This window comes from Aulonocara stuartgranti (assembly GCF_965226115.1).
Source record: "Aulonocara stuartgranti genome assembly, chromosome: 9".
NCBI lineage: Eukaryota > Metazoa > Chordata > Actinopteri > Cichliformes > Cichlidae > Aulonocara > Aulonocara stuartgranti.
This window is the reverse complement of record NC_138960.1, coordinates 1,565,011-1,584,783: the sequence shown is the minus strand read 5'-3', so window position 1 is coordinate 1,584,783 and position 19,773 is coordinate 1,565,011. Positions and strand designations below refer to the sequence as shown.

Below are 19,773 nucleotides of genomic sequence, written 5' to 3'. Positions count from 1 at the left end.
CACCAAGGTTCCTAATGGAGGGTTTAATATAAGAAGCAAGAGGGCCTAGAATTTTTAACCACAAGGGGAACAAATTTCTCAGGAGCAAAGATAATGACTCCTGTTTTATCAGCATTTAGTTAAAGGTAATTATCAGCCAACCAATCTGTAATGGAATCTAAGCAGGACTGCAAGATTTGGAGCTTAGAAACATCAGGTGGCCTAAAAGAGATATATAGCTGAATATCATCTGCATAACAATGATATGAAATATCAGAAAAAGAGCTAAGAAGTTGCAGAAGAGGGAGTAATTACAACAAAAACAATAACAGTCCCAAGACAGAGCCCTGTGGCACCCCATAGGCGAGAGAGCTGACGGAGGATCTGAACTTAGAGGAAGCCACAAAGGAAGATTGTTCAGACAAATAGGATTTAAACCATTCCAATGCAGTACCCGATATACCCACTCAGTGGGTTTAATCTATCTAACAACATATGATGATCAACAGTGTAAAAGGCAGAGGTCAGGTCCAGCAAAATCAAAACAGTGCACTCTCCGGCATCATAATTCATCAAAATATCATTAGACGCTCTAAGAAGTACAGTTTTGGTAGAATGAGCCTTACGAAAGCCAGACTGATATTTATCAAGAATGTTATGTTCATATAGAACAACCGTGAGTTGCTTGGCCACAACCTTTCTAAAATCTTGGCAATAAAAGGAAATTTTGAGATGGGTCTGTAGCTGGAATGCAAAGAAGCATCAAGTTTGGGGTTTTTTAAAAGTGGGTGAATGGCAGCACTTTCACAGTAAACCGGGACCTGACCAGAGAGCAGAGATGCATTAATAATTATAAGAAAACTAGTACCAACGGACTTAAAAACATTTTTAAACAAAGACCCTGATAAAATATCAAGGGGGCAAGAGGATGATTTCATTGAAGTGACCAGCTTCGACAACTCAGGACACTGAGTTGTTGAAGCTGGTAAAATTGGAGCAGGTAAATGGCAGAGGTGTGGACTCGAGTCACATGACTTGGACTCGAGTCAGACTCGAGTCATTAATTTTATGACTTTAGACTTGACTTGAAAAAATGTTCTAAGACTTGTGACTTGACTTGGACTTTTACACCAATGACCTGGGACTTGAATTGGACTTGAACCGGTTTACTTGAAAAGACTTGATATTTTACCCCAAATATAAAATTTAACATGCATATTATATAGAGATTGAAAATGTGACGTCATTCACGGGTAGAACCGCAAAGGATTCTGGGAACTCGTGGCAAGCGGTACTAGCGCACGCAGGCTTTCAATTGAAATCAGTTACACAGCGATAAAAAGAAACACAAAAATGTCAAGAAGCTGTTGTATTATTAACTGCAATAGCCGGTCGCATGACAGCCACGGGAAGCCGACGGGTAAAGAGATCGGTTGTTATCGGATTACGTCGTTGAAGAGAAATTGTTCGAGCCATGTTTCCGAAGTAACAAAGACGCGACTGGATTGCAGCCATTCAAAGACCAAATATAACGTCCCAGAACACTCCAGCTCACAGGTTAGTCTGCTCCAAGCATTTACACGAAGGTCAGTCTGCTGTTGTAGTTAATACGTCATTTTCATAACATAATTGGTGATATAGGTTACAAGCAAGTCTGGCGCTGAACAGAAATTGTCGCGCTATGCTCCTTTATTTATTGTAAATAGTGAATTGTCCTGACACAATATTGCGTTTCGCTTCTGTTATTATGGTACATTGACAAAAACATATACTTTTATTCACAGGATAAAACAGGTTTTTTGTATCACTAATTGTCCAGTACGATTACAGCATACAGTATTATTGTCACTGCTACATTTCTGTGATGCTACCAGAAATTATTTCTACTACTAATTAATTACCGTTGAGCTCCAAGGTCCTATTAATAAACGGTTAAGGAATGTGTATTTATGACGACGATTTGTGAGAGTGGTAAACTTATGATACGTACGATGGTCTTTCGTTCTACACGGTGCATTTCAAGGTCCTGCACCCATCCGTCGGTAAACTGTACCTGGGCTTGTTGCAGTGACCTGAAGTTACTAAACTTCATGAGTGTGTGCACTCACTCCAAGAACCGTATGATTATAAATATGCATATAAATATGCTACGATGAGATAGCTGACTTCATCTAACTAGCAAATGTTGTCCAGGCTACGTTGGTGATGCAGTTTTTTTTAATGTGTATGATATTTTTGTCATGCGATTTTAAAGCTGGTCCTACAACCGCATCCAAGAATAACATGCAGCTTATCTCAGAACTGTCGGTGAAAATTATTCTAGGAGCTAGGTTTAATTGAGCTGCATTTTAAAGAGGTGCAATTTCACAATTTGTGTATATTTTCTAAGTTCACTATTTTGTCATGTGTTGAGAAAAACACAGATTTAAAAATTACATGGTCTAATATTTACATTTAGCATAACTGCAACATTATTTTTTCGTTTTTTGTTTTTTTTTAAAGACTCGAAAGGACTTGAAATTCAAAGTTTCAGACTTGTGACTTGACTCGGACTTTTACACCAGTGACTTGAGACTCGACTCTGACTTGCCTGACATTACTTGAGACTTGACTTGAGACTTGAGGATAAAGACTTGAGACTTACTTGAGACTTGCAAAACAATGACTTGGTCCCACCTCTGGTAAATGGTACATAGAGGGAGAGTCTTCATTTGAAGAGATTGGGACAGCAGCAGTGACCGGAATGACAATATCCCTAATAGTGTCAAACAAAACCTTGGGGTTACCTCTGCTCCTGGAGACTAGGTTTGAAAAATAAGCAGCCCTTGCATCACAAATTGAAGCATTAAAAGAAGCTAAAAGGTCTTTTAAATGAAGGAGTTGAACCTGTAAACGAGTCTTTCTCCACAAAGAAACACCATGCAAGAGCCATCAGAGCATTAAGCTCTCCAAGAAACCAACCCTAGGAGACCCTCAGATGCCCCAATGCCCCAAGCCCATAACTGCCCCCCCCCCCCCCCCCACATACACACACACACACACACGAAAAAAAAAAAAAAAAAAACTAAAGCAGGACAAAACCACATAGTTATGGGGCAGTTATGGGTAGGGATGGGTACCGTGCCATTATGGCACCGGTTCTGACATAAACGGTAGTAACCAGACCGAAAAGCAGCACACATTTCAGTGCTTTATTTCGGTGCTTTTTCCCCCTGAGATGTCACACACTTTGGATTCTAGCCAATCATTTTACCTTTGCAAGCGTAGTAGGCGGGCCCAGGTACGTACGTTCTTTTAGAGCAGAGCTACAGATTAAAAATGCCCAAGGCAAAGCAGTCAAAGTCTGGGTGTACTTCAAACTGCAAGCCTGCAACAAGTGCTTTAAGGTGATACTTTGCAAAGGAGGTAAATCCTCGAATCTGATGAAACACCTGGCGACGTATAGCATTTTGTTAAAAGCCGAGAAATGCGCTGTATTTGATAGCTTGCTGCGAGACCTCACACCGGGCACTTCTACTGCGGGTGGGTTGCCTGTTATCGGACCCGGAGTTAGCAACATCCCCCAAAAACACGAAGAGGAGAGTCCTGGACCCTAGCCCTGCCACTGTAGCAGAAATGATGAGGATGATGATGGCAGCAGCAGCCTTTCTTCTCTGCGTGAGTAGCTTAATGTTATCCGTGTGTAATTTACGTTGATTAGGCTAACCACGTTATTACATTAATGCACGTAAGGTGAACTCGCAAACACCGTTGTAGTTACATGAAGCTGTCTTCTTGTTTGATGGCAGATACTCCCTTCACCCTGGCCAAAAAGACTAAAATGACCAAAGAAAAAGTGGAAAACAGCTAAACATGAGAGGTTTTTGGACAAAGTTTGTGTTTTTTCCATTGATTAAGCACTGCTTCCAGCCAAGAGTGATTCGATAAATCCCCTATAGCTGCAGAAAAGGCTGACATTGTTATATTTTTACAAAAAAACAGCTGAACATGAGAGGTTTTTGGACCAATTTTATGTTCTCCATTCTTTAAGCACCGGTTTGAGCACTGTTTAAGCACCGGCACCGTTTCAAAAGTACCGGTTTGGTACTGGTATCGGATAAAACCTAAACGATACCCATCCCAAGTTATGGGTACAGTAGATCCATTATAATTTAAAGGAGTACATTTCTTCATGATCTTCAATGTTTTTATGAATATTGGCCAGATTTAACAACCTTTCAGATTCCAATTTTCTTTGTTGAAAAACTGTAAAATGCTTTACATGTTGAGTGCATATTACATGCTGTTATCAGATATAACAACTGGAATAATGTTCAACCACATATATTATGACTTCTCATATGCATTTTGCACAATTTTTTTTTCAATCCCTTTTATGGCCTTTGTTTTTTTGTTTTTTTTTAAGACAATGAGATCAGTGTGGTTGAAGACTAATCACAGTCATCAGTACAGCCAATCCGTCTTGCCCTCTTACCATCGCCAGTTCCATTGTCAGACCATCCATCGTCCCCAGCTTCTACCTGTTCATCAGATTCAACTATTATCCACAAAAGTACAAAGAACAGGAACAAGGGCCTAGGAGAGCTTGATCGCAATGAAGCAAAGCAGGTTAAAAGCAAAGCCTAAAGCAATTTCCAGTGCTTAACTGCATTTTACAAACACTAACTTTTTTGTGTAATTTGCTTCAGTTCAATCAGTATAAATCTTTTTTTTTTTTTTGGTGTATACTGTCCTGAGGCCAAACCCAAAGGGTAAGGAAATTTTCAATGAAAACGACAAAACTAAAACACTGTGACATCCAACTCGTCAACAAATGGTCAACATACTGGTTGCAGATATGATAGAATCACATGGCTAAGTATTCTTTGATGATCCTAAAAAAGTTGTCAAGTGAGCAGAATAGCAATACACTTTTTTTGTTTTTGAAAGGAGGATTCCACCCATAAGTGCTCGGACTAACTATGCACTGGGGATTGCAACGCTTTTTCCATATCTCCAAGATCTTTACTCAAAAAATTGTTATGTAAGTGTTATCTCTGAAAAGCAACATCTCTGTAATTTATGCATGTTGTTACAGTGGTACCAAATATGCATTCCTTTGTTCCATTTTTTGTTGTGTATGTTTTTTTGTTTGTTTTTGTGTGTGACTGATTTGCACGCATGAGCAGGACCATTACTATGATCTGGAGGCCAATATTGGCTATCTTGCTTGGAGACTCAAGACTGTCCAACGCAATACCTATGATGGTGCTAGTGGGTGTCCCAGGCCAAACTTTCAGGACAGTCCAACAACCCGAAGAGAATCTTTGTTTGTTAGAGGACGACTTTTTGGTGAGGAGTGCAGAGAGGCTCTGTCTGTTATTACACACTCAACAGATAGGTCTGTGCTTAAAGAGAAGATGAAAGCTACTTTTGAATACAGACAGAAGCTGGTTCATGACCCAGATGGAACATCATCAATCTTGGATGTCTTCCCTCATTTCCTTGAAACACCGGGGTTGTTGAGTATATTTATAGACATTTCATTATTATTAACCTTTATTTTACCAGGAAAAGTCCCATTGAGATTAAAAACCTCTTTTTCAAGGGAGTCCTGGCCAAGAGGCGACAACATGTTAAAATTACAAAGTTACATACATTCATGATATGAAACCAAAGATAACATTTTGCCCAGAACACTTAAGTAACCAGTATTTGGTTGCTGTTTTGTCTTTTTAATAGACTGATCAGGATTTTACAATGATGCTTGTAGATGAGGCCTCTGGAAGATTTCTTGCAAAGTGGCCTTCATATTTCAAGCAAAAAATCATCAGAGAAAGCCAAAGTCTTCCATCAAGTCATTGTGTTGAGGAGTTACGAACATCTTTTGATCCAGAGGCTTCAAATGACTGGGGTAAATTAGGACAGTATTTCAGTATATAAAATACTTACATTTCCCTTTGTCTGTCCTAATACACTTAACTGACTGCAAATAGACTGAAGTAATTTATGCATCCTTGTGGTTTAAGCATTTTCAGAAATCTCATCATTTAACTGCTTAACAGAATTTCAGTTCATCTTTAACCTTTTGTCTCAAATATGCTTTTTGTCTTTAAGGCTGGGAGAGTGATATGGCAGCTCTTCTGTTGTTGCTGCATCTCCTGCCCCCAACATCAAAAGGCCACAAATAAAACCCCCGCAAAAACAAAGCTCTTCACAGGCAGCCAATCATCTTGTAAGATTTGTCAAGGTATGCTCTAATAGCATTTTTTGTAAACACTGTTTACAATTAATGATTTTTCGTAAATGGTAAGCCACAAGATAAAAACAGAAATGATGAAATTAATTAATTATCTTTTGTGTATTTGATATGAAATCATGCTGCATCGATAGATATCGAAAGATATCAAATCTGTTGTCGCTTTCCTTTCCAAAAGAAGTTAATTGACAGACATGGGTTCAGTACAATGTGAACTTCAAAAATTCAATTAGATTCAATTCAGTTTTATTTATACAGCGCCAAATCACAACAACAGTTGCCTCAAGGTGCTTTACATTATACAGTAGACCCTACAATAATACATACAGAGAAAAACCCAACAATCATTTGACCCCATATGAGCAAGCACTTTGGCGACACTGTGAAGGACAAACTCCCTTTTAACAGGAAGAAACCTCCGTCAGAACCACGCTCAGGGAGGGGCGGGGCCATCTGCTGTGATTGGTTGGGGTGACAGAAGGAAGACAGGATAAAGACATGCTGTGGAAGAGAGACAGAGATTAATAACAGATATGATTCAATGCAGAGAGGTCTATTAACACATAGTGAGTGAGAAAGGTGACTGGAAAGGAAAAACTCAATGCATCATGGGAATCCCCGGCAGCCTACATCTATTGCAGCATAACTAACGGAGGATTCAGGGTCACCTGGTCCAGCCCTAACTATATGCTTTAGCAAAAAGGAAAGTTTTAAGCCTAATCTTGAAAGTAGAGATAGTGTCTGTCTCCTGAATCCAAACTGGAAGCTGGTTCCACAGAAGAGGGGCCTGAAAACTGAAGGCTCTGCCTCCCATTCTACTTTTAAATACTCTAGGAACAACAAGTAGGCCTGCAGAGCGAGAGCGAAGTGCTCTAATAGGGTGATATGGTACTACAAGGTCATTAAGATAAGATGGGGCCTAATTATTTAAGACCTTGTATGTGAGGAGCAGGATTTTGAATTCTGGATTTAACAAGAAGCCAATGAAGAGAAGCCAATACAGGAGAAATCTGCTCTCTCTTTCTAGTAAGTAAGTAAGTAAGTAAAATTTTATTTATATAGCACATTTCTAGATAAGGGATCACAAAGTGCTTTACAAGGTATAGACACAGATTAAAAAGACGAAGTACAATCAAAAGTTAACAAAATGAAATTTTGAAAAGATGTGTTTTTAGCTGTTTTTTAAAAGTAATCAGTGAAATAGCAGATCTTAAGTTCTGAGGAAGAGAATTCCACAGTCTGGCGGCCACAGTAGCAAAAGCTCAATCACCCCTAGTTTTCAGTCTCGTATACTTAATAACAAGTAGGCCCTGACCACAAGACCTCAGAGACCTACTAGGGGCATAGGGCTGTAAGAGTTCAATGATGTATGATGGTGCTTGTTCTTGAAGAGCCTTAAATGTGAGAACCAGAATCTTAAAGTGGACTCTGAATTCGACAGGGAGCCAGTGTAACTGTATAAGCAGCGGTGTTATATGTGAGTATTTCGATGTTTTCGTCAGAAGCCTTGCTGCAGCATTTTGGACAGTCTGCAGACGCTTCGGGGAACTCTTGTTTAGACATGTAAACAGTGAATTGCAATAGTCCAGTCGTGATGAAATAAAAGCATGAATAACAATCTCCAGTTCAGTATGAGCTATTATGGGGCTCAATTTAGAAATATTTCTTAAATGATAAAAGCAAGACCGAACCAGAGATTTGACGTGAGTATCCAATGTAAGAGCAGGATCGAAGGTTATCCCTAGGTTCCTGATAGATGGTTTCACAAACGTTGAAAGGGGACCAAGAGCATTCATTATGCTGGGTACATGTCTGTCTGGAGCACATAACAGGACTTCAGTTTTATTTTCATTTAGTTGGAGGAAATTGTCGGCCATCCAACCTTTGATGGTTTCCAAACACACATTTAAAATCCGCAGTTTAGAAGCATCTTCAGGTTTAAAAGATATATATAGTTGGATGTCGTCTGCGTAGCAGTGGTAACAAATATCCTCAAAAGGGCTCAAAATATGCTGGAGAGGAAGTAAATAAATTAAAAACAATAATGGCCCCAGCACAGAGCCTTGTGGCACACCAAAGGACAGGGACGTAGAAGATGACCTGTACTTAGAAACTGCCACAGAAGAGTATCGTTCACAGAGATACGAGGAGAACCACTCTAAGGCAGACCCAGATACACCGACCCAGTATTTCAGCCTATCAAGCAAAATATAATGGTCAACGGTGTCAAAGGCCGACGTGAGATCCAACATTAAAAGAACAGAACACTTACCCGCATCGTTTTGCATCAGAATGTCATTAGAAACTCTAAGAAGGGCTGTTTCAGTAGAATGAGCTTTACGAAAGCCAGACTGAAATTTATCAAAGATGTTATATTTGTCTAAAACTGCTGTAAGCTGCTTAGCCACAATCTTCTCTAAAATCTTAGCAATTAACGGTATTTTTGAGATCGGTCTGTAGTTGCTAGTGAGAGATGGGTCCAGCATAGGCTTTTTTAACAGAGGGTGTATAACAGCAGTTTTAAAATAGGCAGGAACTTAGCCAGATCCCAAAGAGGTGTTAATTATAGTGAGCATACAGGGACCAATAGAGTAAAAGACATTTTTGAATAACGATGCGGGTAAAATGTCGAGTGAACAAGAGGATACTTTTGTTGCACTAACTATTTTTCCCAGTTCGGCTAGTGAAACAGGTAAAAATCTTTCTAAAACAACAGGCCGAACTGGCGTAGGAACTGACAGTGCAGATGCTGATGGGGACAATTTTTTCCTTATATTGCTAATTTTTTCTAAAAAGAAAGCAAGAAATGTTTCACAGTCTTCAGCAGAAGAAATAATGGCAGCAGGTAGAGCAGGAGTAATGATATCAGTAATAGTATCAAATAAGACCTTAGGATTACCTCTGCTCTTTGCAACCAACTGAGAAAAGTAAGCAGCCCTTGCATCTCTAATAGCATTGTTAAAAGAGGCTAAAAGATCCTTTAAATAAAGGAGATGAACATTTAAATGAGTTTTCCTCCATAACCGCTCAGCTTTACGACAATTACGTTTTATAGAGCGGATGTTATCATTTAGCCAAGGTAGGGACTTGGAAACAGGCACAGGTCTCATTTTAACCGGACAGATTTCATCTAAGATCGAAAGACAATGATCATTAAATAGATCTGTTGAGAAATCAACACCGTTTTGTGGGGATAGTGTTAAATTAAAAGCATCTGAGAACTTCTGCGCTGTGGAGGAATTTATAATGCGCGACATAACTGTCTGGTAAACAGGAGACATAGGCTCGTGAAAAGACATGTTAAAAAGAATACAATAATGGTCAGAGATAAAAATGTCCTTAGAACAAATACAATCAATATTCAAACCCAAGGTAAAGACAAGGTCCAGTGTGTGACCTTTGTTATGTGTGGGGCCGGACACATGCTGGATAAAATGAAAAGAATCCATAATGTTGATAAAACCCCTGGCAAAGAGGTCGGACTCATCATCAACATGTATATTGTCAGGACTCTTGCTGCAGCATTTTTGATTAACTGAAGGCTTTTCAGAGAGTTTTTAGGACTTCCTGATAATAATGAATTACAGTCATCCAGCCTGGAAGTAATAAATGCATGAACTAGCTTTTCAGTGTCACTCTGAGACAGGATATTGCACAGATGGAAGAAAGCAGTCTTACATATTTGTTTAATATGTGCGTTGAAGGACATGTCCTGGTCAAAAATGACTCCAAGGTTCCTCACAGTGTTACTGGAGGCCAAGGTAATACCATCCAGAGTAAGAATCTGGTTAGATATCATATTTCTAAGATTTTCAGGGCCGAGTACAATAACCTCAGTTTTATCTGAATTAAGAAGCAGAAAGTTAGCGGCCATCCAGGTCTTTATGTCTTTAAGACATTCCTGCAGTTTAACTAATTGGTGCGTGTTGTCTGACTTCATGGACAGATAGAGCTGGGTGTCATCAGCATAGCAGTGAAAATGTATGCTATGTCTTCTAATGATACTGCCTAGGGCAGGGGTCGGCAACCCGCGGCTCCGGAGCCGCATGCGGCTCTTTAGTCTTTATTTTGCGGCTTGGTTTGGGAAAATAAATTATAAGTATTTAGCTGAAGTGTATTTTATTTGTGTTTAGTTCTTTTTTTAACTTGTAGTTCTAAATTGAAGAATTATTGTGATTTTGAAATATAAAAATAAAATTATATCTTATTATTTTTTCATCGCTCAAAATAAGCGTCACACTCGTGGAAGCCGGTGTACCCGCCGAAACGCTATACATTTATCGAGACTTTCAACCCCAGGTAGGCCAAATATGGATCTTCGGATCCACATTACGTCAGCAGCTGTTCTCCACCGTGAACTATGTTAAAAACAAACACCGCTCACGCCCCACAGATGACAGCTTACAGTCCTGCGTAAAGATGAAACCCCCGATTTGCAGACACTGTGCGCAGAGGTTCGGGACCATAAGTCTTATTGTAAACATATCACGGCAGACCCGACGATGTTTGCATGAACATGCTTTTCAGCATCTCTTTATTGACTGCTTTTCACACACGGTTGCTGTACGCATACAGCTGGCTGTAGCTTTTCAACAACAGAGAGAGCACAGATTTTAAGGTGATGAGGTGTGATTGCGGGTGCCGGTCAGGTGCGTCCGCCTCCCCTGCAGCGGCGCTGCAGACCACGCCCCGCCACACACATTAACCAGGTAAAATACATATTTCGGCAGAATTTTGCAAATATCTATTTTTTTTTAGCAGCATAGTGCTTTTTTTCAATTATTTTTAAAAAGTCAGGTCAAGGCTCCAAAAGCCCAAAGGCGATATAAGTGTGGCGGCTCACAACAGTTTTTGTTTGCTGGATCACTTTAGTTCAGCTGGGTGTCTTTCCTTTTGTTATATTTCTTTAAGAGTTCAAAATGTGTTATTTACATGAATAAAATGTAATTTTCTCTTTAGCACTTCATGGATTTCATAAGCAACACACCTTAGTTGCTCTGTGGATTCTTTTAAAAAGCAGTTAAAAACTTTTCTTTTCAAACAAGCCTTTTGTTGATCTACGTATTTTATAATCTTTCCATTCTTTACATTTGATCTTTTACATTGTGTATAATGTCTATTGATTGTATTGTTTATTTTAATATTTGTGTACAGAGCTTTGTGACTGCCTGTCTGTGAAAAGCACTTAATAAATAAACTTTACTTACTTACTTTAGTTGTTCACACAAAGCATAAAGGTGAAAAAAAATATATATATACAGTGTTATCTTCATTTGAGATTTCAAAAAGTATTTGCGGCTCCCAGTGTTTTCTTTTGCGTGGAAACCGGGTCCAAGTGGCTCTTTGGGTGTTAAAGGTTGCAGACCCCTGGCCTAGGGGAATCATGTATAATGTAAACAGAATTGGTCCTAGCACTGAACCTTGTGGAACTCCATAATTGACCTTAATAAAGCATTACTGTGTTTTATTCTACTTGGATCCATTTGTGTTAAGACGGGTTACTTGCTTGGGCCCATAGACCTTATATGCAAGCCAAACAGATGAAAAAATGTTGTTACTCATGACTGAAATGTGCTATTCAAGTTCCAGGAAGGAGTCAGCCTCACTACTTTCCTGGAGAAAGCTGAGACCAGGCAGCCCTTCCTTCTCTGCATTGGTGAGCAAAAGAAGAACATTCAGTGGTTCTTCATCGTTGTAGACCAGAAAGCTATCCCATGTGATCCTCCAACTTCAGTGGCTGCTTTTGATGGGCTATTCAAAGCACACTTTGTCTTCAGCCTCTCATATGATGAAGCTCTTTCCAGTTTTTACACCTTCATTCAAATCACAATCTACAACATTGATGTTGGAAACACAAAAGAAAGACCTTGAGTCAAGGAACTGAGAGCCCGTCTGCTGCGAGACCGTTAAAATGCCCACAAGGTCCACACGCTTGTAGGAGGGTTTAAAAAAACTGTTTGACAATGTCCAAATGCTTTGTTTGAAAAACATACCACAAAAATTGTTCAGCCCTTGTCAACATTTAAAATGTCATCATGGTTTATATCCAAACAAAAATCTGCGTTTAAAATGTGGAGAGCAGGGATGTTTTTCGTCTTTTTGTACTTACAGTGGCTTTAGAAAACATCTCCATAATGCACATAGTCGTTGTCAAAATAAACATGTAGGGATGGAACAGGAAGTTGTCCAACAAACACATTCTCAAGGAGACTTTTTTAGTGATCAACCATCTACTTCTGCATCTATATCACAGGTTCCCACTGTTATTTCACAGGACTCGCTTGTTGGAATGTGTGGATCTACTGTTGCTCACTTCTGGTCTTACTGAAAGTGCTGTTCAAACAATAATTTGTTCTGTTGAGGAAGTTGTCAGTCATGTTCAGAGTCAAGCAAGAGAAGCAGTACTCCAAACATTTTTCCCTGATAGTAAGGAATCAGACATTTACAAAAGAGTTGAGCACAATTTAAACCAATTAGATAACCCCTTTTCAAAATGTAACACTGAGAAAAAAAGACAGAAATATTATGATGAAAAATGGGAAATTGTTGAGCCTAAATAATTTGTACTTGGTGTAAGATTGGATACACGTAGACATAGAACTACAGGTATTTGTCAGAGACAAATACATGTATGTGCCCATTTTAGGTACGATAAATTTAATTTTCAAAAATAAAGAAATTAGATAATGCTTCTTGCATGAGAAACAAACACAAGCTGGGTTATACAAAGACATTAACAATGGATTATATTTCCAAAACCATCCTCTGTTTTCACAACAGCAACATGCTCTACAGATTATACTGTATTACGATGATTTTGAAACTGCCAACCCATTACATTCGAAGAAAGGGATCCACAAACTGGGCTGTATGTATTTCACTATAAAAAAAAAACTCCCACCAAAGGTTAACTCTGTGCTGATGAATGTACATCTAGCTGCTCTTTTCTACACAGAAGACTTAAAGAAATATGGTTTTGAAGAAATACTAAAGCCTTTGATGGATGACTTGAACATTTTAGAAACTATAGGTGTAGTGGAGATATTGAAGATAGGCACGGCTGTGGCACTGACTCAGTCTTTGAGCACTACGGTCACCCCGGTGTGTCGGCCAGAACACCACTTAAGGCCAAATTGTCCCAGAGTGCGAAAGAAGGAGGGAGCTTGAGGTTCCGTTTGAGGCACTTTATTGTCACCACTTAATTTCTGGGGTTGTAAACACAGCGGGTGTACATAACTGTGTGTCTGGGTGTGTGTGTGTGTGGTTTCCTACAAAGGAAATAAACAAGGGAAATAACAATAAATAAAGAGAATAGACAAGTCAAATACTCAAATATAAACATAATACAACATAGTTAACATAATCAAATATAAAGATCAGAAAAATATAGTACACTTCAAACTGCTCACACCATGCAACTAAATAGCATTAGTGCGAGGTTAAGCAACCGTCAGTACACAGGAACTACTTCCGATAGTTATACAAAATAAAAGCGTCCCCCATTATAATCCGCTATAATGCTCTTATTGTGAAGGGCAAGCGGGACGCCATACTTCCGGTCGAACTACGTTCGCTATTTTCTTAATCCACGTACCTAATTGTTCGCTACAAACTCCGCTACTTCAAAGTAAACAATCACAAGCATCACATACAACATACAGAGAAGGTCTGATAACACAGGAACGACATTATGGACATACGAGTGACCGTACATGCGTCAAGAACCGGGGTAAGCTAACAACATAAGTTAGCATATGAAATGAGGGTGAACTCATGCGTTGCATGCGTGGCCTACCGCTCCAACTATGGACTGCATTAGCTCCTAAATGGTAACGTACTACAGTACTAACACAAACAAATGCAGAATATAACACAGGTCACTACTTACTTGTCATTTACGCACACCTAACATGCCCCAGGAATCAGTGCACCCCCTCCAGACCAACACTGCCCATCCGCCATTAAACTGCCCACCTTACTAACCGGATGATGTCACTAGAAGGTGGGCTGGCCCAAACAGACAGAAGACCGAACATTACATGAACCTATATAAACTTATAAACACCAGTAAAACTATTTTATGAACTTTGGGGCCTTTTATACAATAGGAATCCTGCTTCCCTTTACTGAAGAGCCAGTGTTTGGTTCTGTTGTTCAAGTTACATGAGACAATCTTGCTTTAAATGGCTTACTAGGTTGTGTTGAATCGTTTAGTACAACACACTGGTGTAGGTTTTGTTTAGTAAACAAGGAAGAAATTCAATCTGTGTTTAATGAAGACAGTTCTGACCTTGTTCTGTGCTCCAGAGGACTTCATATTGAACACTGTAATGCATTAAGTGTAGACCCTGCTCTCTCTTCCGTCTATGGAGTTAAAAGATCTTGTGTGCTCAGTTCATTGGAATATTTTCCAGCACTGACAATTATGCAGTTGATGTAATGCATGATTTATTGGAAGGAGTTGTGCAGTATGAGCTCAAACTTTTTTTTGTAAATGGCCTGTATTTGTACAGCGCTTTACTAGTCCCTAAGGACCCCAATGCGCTTTACACTACATTCATTCATTCACCCATTCACACACACATTCACACACTGGCGATGGCAAGCTACATTGTAGCCACAGCCACCCTGAGGCGCACTGACAGAGGCAAGGCTGCCAAACACTGGCGCCACCGGGCCCTCTGAGCACCACCAGGAGGCAACGGGTGAAGTGTCTTGCCCAAGGACACAACGACCGAGACTGTCCGAGCCGGGGCTAGAACCGGCAACCTTCTGATTACAAGGCGAACTCCCAACTCTTGAGCCACGATCGCAAATACATGATCAAAAATGGCTACATCTCCATTAGCATGTTACTTGACAGGATACAGATTTTTAATTGTGGTTTTGTAGAGTTAAAAATAAACCAAGTGGGTTAAAAATAGATGATAACAGCAAACACTTAGGTTTAAATGCCCTTCAGTCATTATGTATCCTACACAATACTCCACTCATTTTTGGAGACATAGTTGAGCGGGACAATAGCTACTGGAATTGTTGGAATTGTGTTGTCCCCAGTCCTTACTGATGGCATGATATGTTACTTGAAACATCTGATCTGTGATCACGATAACATGTTTAAAAACTTGTTCCCTGGTAGAAAATTAATTTGTAAACACCAATGATTCACTATCCAAGGTGTATTAAGAAAATTGGCCCTCTTATCAGTGGCGTGTCTAGAAAATCTTTGTTGGGGGGGCCAGGTAGGGGCACAGATTTGGAGAAGGGTGGCAGATGTAATTGGCAGATAATGTTTAAAAAAGATTCTACCAACCGTTAACCATAATTCAATAACCCTGTAAACCTAATAACCAAATGCACTTTTAACTCTTATTAGAATGAGATTTTGACCACTACGGTGCAAAGTTTTTAGATACTGCGTTGATAAAGTACAAGAGATACAATCAGTGCTTTGTCAGTGTTTACTCAGCATTCAAGGACAGCAATATTTGCATAGTATTTTTACTGACATATAGTGCACATATGTTTTGGGCAAAAACATTTTTGAATATTAAAATACGAACATTTGTAACAAACAATTGACAAATTAGCCAGTTCCAATGTAAAACTTTATCTGCCTGTTAAAAAAAGAAGATAATCTTCTCACAGACTGGTGTTTGATTTTGAAACAGGAAAAAAGTGGGGAAACAACTGAAAAGACTAACATTTGAATAAAACCTGAAAGCAAGTAAATACTTTCTATGCTGCCTTATGGTAAACTTTGGTAATATTGATAAAGAACAACACTGGCTGATGATGAAATACAGTCAGCTGGCATGGTGACACTGCCAGTATTAACCTGCAGGGCTGGACTGGGACAGAAAATCGGGCATTTTGACTAGAGACCGGCCCACCAGGTATTAAAGCCATAAAGACTTTGAATGAAAACAAATGCTGTTGTGACAGTCCCATATGGAAAAGAAATAGTAAAAACTTATATGACTTAACTCATGAAAGTGGCCACTTTCATGAGTTAAGTCATATAAGGCTTACATGATTTACTCATGAAAGTGGCCACTTTCCCATTACTTTCATATATTGTTTTAGTAAGTATCCAAAACATACAAGATTCATTATATAATCTTTCAAGGGATCTTATATCTGTTTTTACTCTTGTATGCTTTTCATACAAGTTTGACACAAGACAGATACAAACTTTATAAAATTTATATATATCTTTTCCATATGTACACTGTCTTGTTGGTATATGTATGATTTCTATACATTTTACGTCAGATAAAAACTTTGGTTGTAAGATTTAGATAATTATTTAATAAAAGCGAGATATTTTAAATGAGAATAAGAAAGAAAAGTATTTCTTTGTGCCCCCCTCTCCCTGTTAATGCCTACCTGGCCCTCCTGGCAAAACTTTGCTAGATCCGCCCCTGCACAGTTACCAGCTGTCAGCTGCTTAGAAAAGGATCCTGGTGTTATTTGTCTCTCAGCAACAGTTCATAACTTCAACTCATTCATGTCACCTAAAAGGTAAACCTGTTTCTCCATCACCTGTTCAGCTCTGATGATCCAGTAAGGACATCTCCTGGTTTCATCTTCATGTTTCCCTCTCACCACATATCCAAACCGACATCAAGACCAGCAGCTTTACAGCTGTGGTTCCAGCAAACATCAGCTGATACTAGAAATTAATATTAAATAAATTCTAACAGCTGATCAAGCTTAAACGTGCTGCTGTTGTTTAGCGCGGCATCTGCTGGTTTCCTCTTTCTGGCGCAAAGTGGGCGATAAACAAACAAGAGAGAAAAGCCGATCAGCTGATCATTGATCAGTTTCATGATTGAAATAGCAACAGGAGAGGGAAGGTGAGAGGATGAGAGAAGAAGAGGCAGCTGTGCAGTGTAAAGACAGAATAACTCCAGCTTTGTGTCTTTTTCCATTCTAGCTAAAATCCGGGACAAACTGCGTCTCTTCTCAGCTCAATACGAAACGTGTAATATTTTCTCTGAATGAGGGACCATTCCATTTTTTTAAGGAGCCGTTGGCAACTCTACTAACTAAACGTATGAATAAAATAAAGTTCACTATCAGTAACATCATAGCACCCACCCAGCTGTATAAAAACTCCGTCAAGCTGGCTAGAACGCAGTACGAGTTATTGCAACTGACAGTAAAAAGTCAGCACAACGAAAATAAACTCCACCTGAACTTGGTTTATATCTGACCCAGATAGAATGCAGGTCATAACTTCTTACCTGAAGTTCAGTTCACCTGACACTCGGACCGGTGGCTGCCTCGGGGCTCTCCTCCTGCCTCCCCTTCCCTCATCCACCTGCTGGCCTCTGTAGAAGCCCCGCCATAGCCACCACCAAACAACTGAGTTATTTTTACACATTGACCTGCATCTGGCCAATCCACTACCTCTCATTGTTCATGCCCTTACAAAAATAAATAAATAAATAAGTCACCGGGCACATGCCCGGTATGCCCAATGGCCAGTCCAGCGATGTTAACCTGCAACCAAATCTGCAGCTCCATACAGCAATGTTACGACTTAGATGATATCTTATAACTCATAACTCTTATGTTAGCTGCCCTCAGTAGCATACTGTCTGAAATATTCCACGGCTGCAATAATTCTTTAAGTGTTATTTTTTCCTTGGTATTCTAATTTCACCGAAGTTTACTAAACTCAACAAACTTAATATTACTTACCGGGACATTTATTCTGTCCTCATTTTCTTTCACCGAAAAATTGTTTCCTGCAGTGCCGTCTTTCATGCTTGGCTCTCCTACCTTTGCTAACGCGCATAGCGCAGAAGCCGATGCTGCATTCACTTACACTCGGATATCTGAGCTTCACCGTGAAAACATAATCGGACATTTGATATTTGATTGAATTTTATTGTTTTGCCTTTGGGGTGCCACCTGGGGTGGCCAGTCTGGTTGGGGGGGTGACCTGTGCCCCCCCAGGCCACCCCGTTGGACACGCCACTGCCTCTTATCCACACAATTTCTTTTAAAAAGGCCGTCAAAACACTAAACACTAAATCAGAGTTAATGTACTTTCCAGTTAAATTAACACTCACTGGTGTGGACCTATGTAGACACTTTAATAGTGTTGAAAATCAAATCTGACAGTGTTAATTTGGGCATGCTGTGTAATTATATATGTAAGTAATCGCCGGTGTTGTAAATAAAACGTTCTGTTTGCACAGTACAGAGTCAGCAAACATGACACCAGATTTTTAAGATTTTTATATTCCCAGTTCATGAGGACAGTCTTCTTAGTAATGCATAAGGGAGTGAGACCCATGTGGACTGTATTCATCTCTGTAGTGACTACGTTCACACTGCAGGCAAAGCGCATCAAATCCGATTTTTTTGACCCTATCCGATCATGGTATGACAGCGTGAACGGCACAAATCCGATATTTTCAAATCCGATCTGGGTCACTTTCGTATGTGGTACTGAATCCGATACATATCTGATGTTTTAGAAAGCGACTGCCGTTTGAATGGTCATGTCGCATTAAATCCGTCTTTTACGTCACTGACACAAGACAGATGCCAGTTATTAGCGCTGGAGAAGACATCATGAACGTTTCCTGGCCATCCATGTCAGAGAAACTGTTGGGAAGACAGCGCTGGAGAAATGTGAATATTTTATTTATACTGTATAATCTACAGATTTTGACAGAAATCTGCAACTATCCTTTGAAGCACCGCTCCTCTCCAAAACGGCAATAAGGATCATTGTTAGGCCATATGTAAATAACAAAATAACTTTATAACTAAAGTCAGAAACAAGTCTTTACATTAAGGGCCATTAGTCAAACAATACCGTTTGGTCTGGGTCTAAACAGAGCGCGTTGTGTGTGACGTCTTCTTTTGCGCATGCGGGCCGCTTTGAGGGTTCACACTAGAGCGCGTTTGCTGTCACATTTTATTTGTAGTGTGAACAAGCAGACAAAAAAAAATCGGATTTGATCAAAAAATCGGAATTGAGCATTAAGACCTGCAGTGTAAACGTAGCCTAAGTCACCCAACAAGCAAACTGAAGTGGAGGCTGGAATGTTACATTTCAGACACTTTGATGTGTCTTCACATATCCAACATCAAAACCTCTGAACTGGTGGACAGAACCAAAGAGTGTGGATGTGATTGTCAGGTGTATTGACTTGACAGTTTAAGCAGTTGTTAGACGACGTGAAACCCATCGTCAACATCTGTTGACCTGTATAGTGCATTATATGTAGTAGAGTGCACTAATCAATTTAAAGGTTTTTAAACATATTTAAGACCAGACGTTGTGGTCCAAGCTGATTGATTAATCTGCCTCCCAATTTGCAATAGGAAAGGATGTTGATTCATCTATTTTGGTGTTCTGTATATTTTAGGCAGTAATTTGGGGGTTTCAGATTGAGGAATTGCACCTCATTTGGTGGTGTTTGCAATGTGACTTAATTAAGCTTACATTTCTTTTTTTACTATAGATTTAATTTTTTGTTATTCTGAAAATCTGTTCTTGATAGTCCCATACTGTATAACTAATCTCTCAA

The 19,773-nt window shown here is 39.5% G+C and overlaps 1 long non-coding RNA gene across 1 annotated transcript in view; it reads right to left on the bottom strand.

Moving 5' to 3' along the window:
* LOC309713905 overlaps positions 1 to 18,150 on the bottom strand; it is a 102,508-nt gene extending 84,358 nt beyond the window's left edge. The window contains exons 1-2 of the long non-coding RNA XR_014278729.1: positions 17,927 to 18,150; positions 17,467 to 17,553 (exon numbers count right to left, since the gene is read on the bottom strand). This is a non-coding gene — a long non-coding RNA (uncharacterized lncRNA). The remainder of the gene's footprint in view (positions 1 to 17,466; positions 17,554 to 17,926) is intronic.
* Positions 18,151 to 19,773: the final 1,623 nt, after the last annotated feature.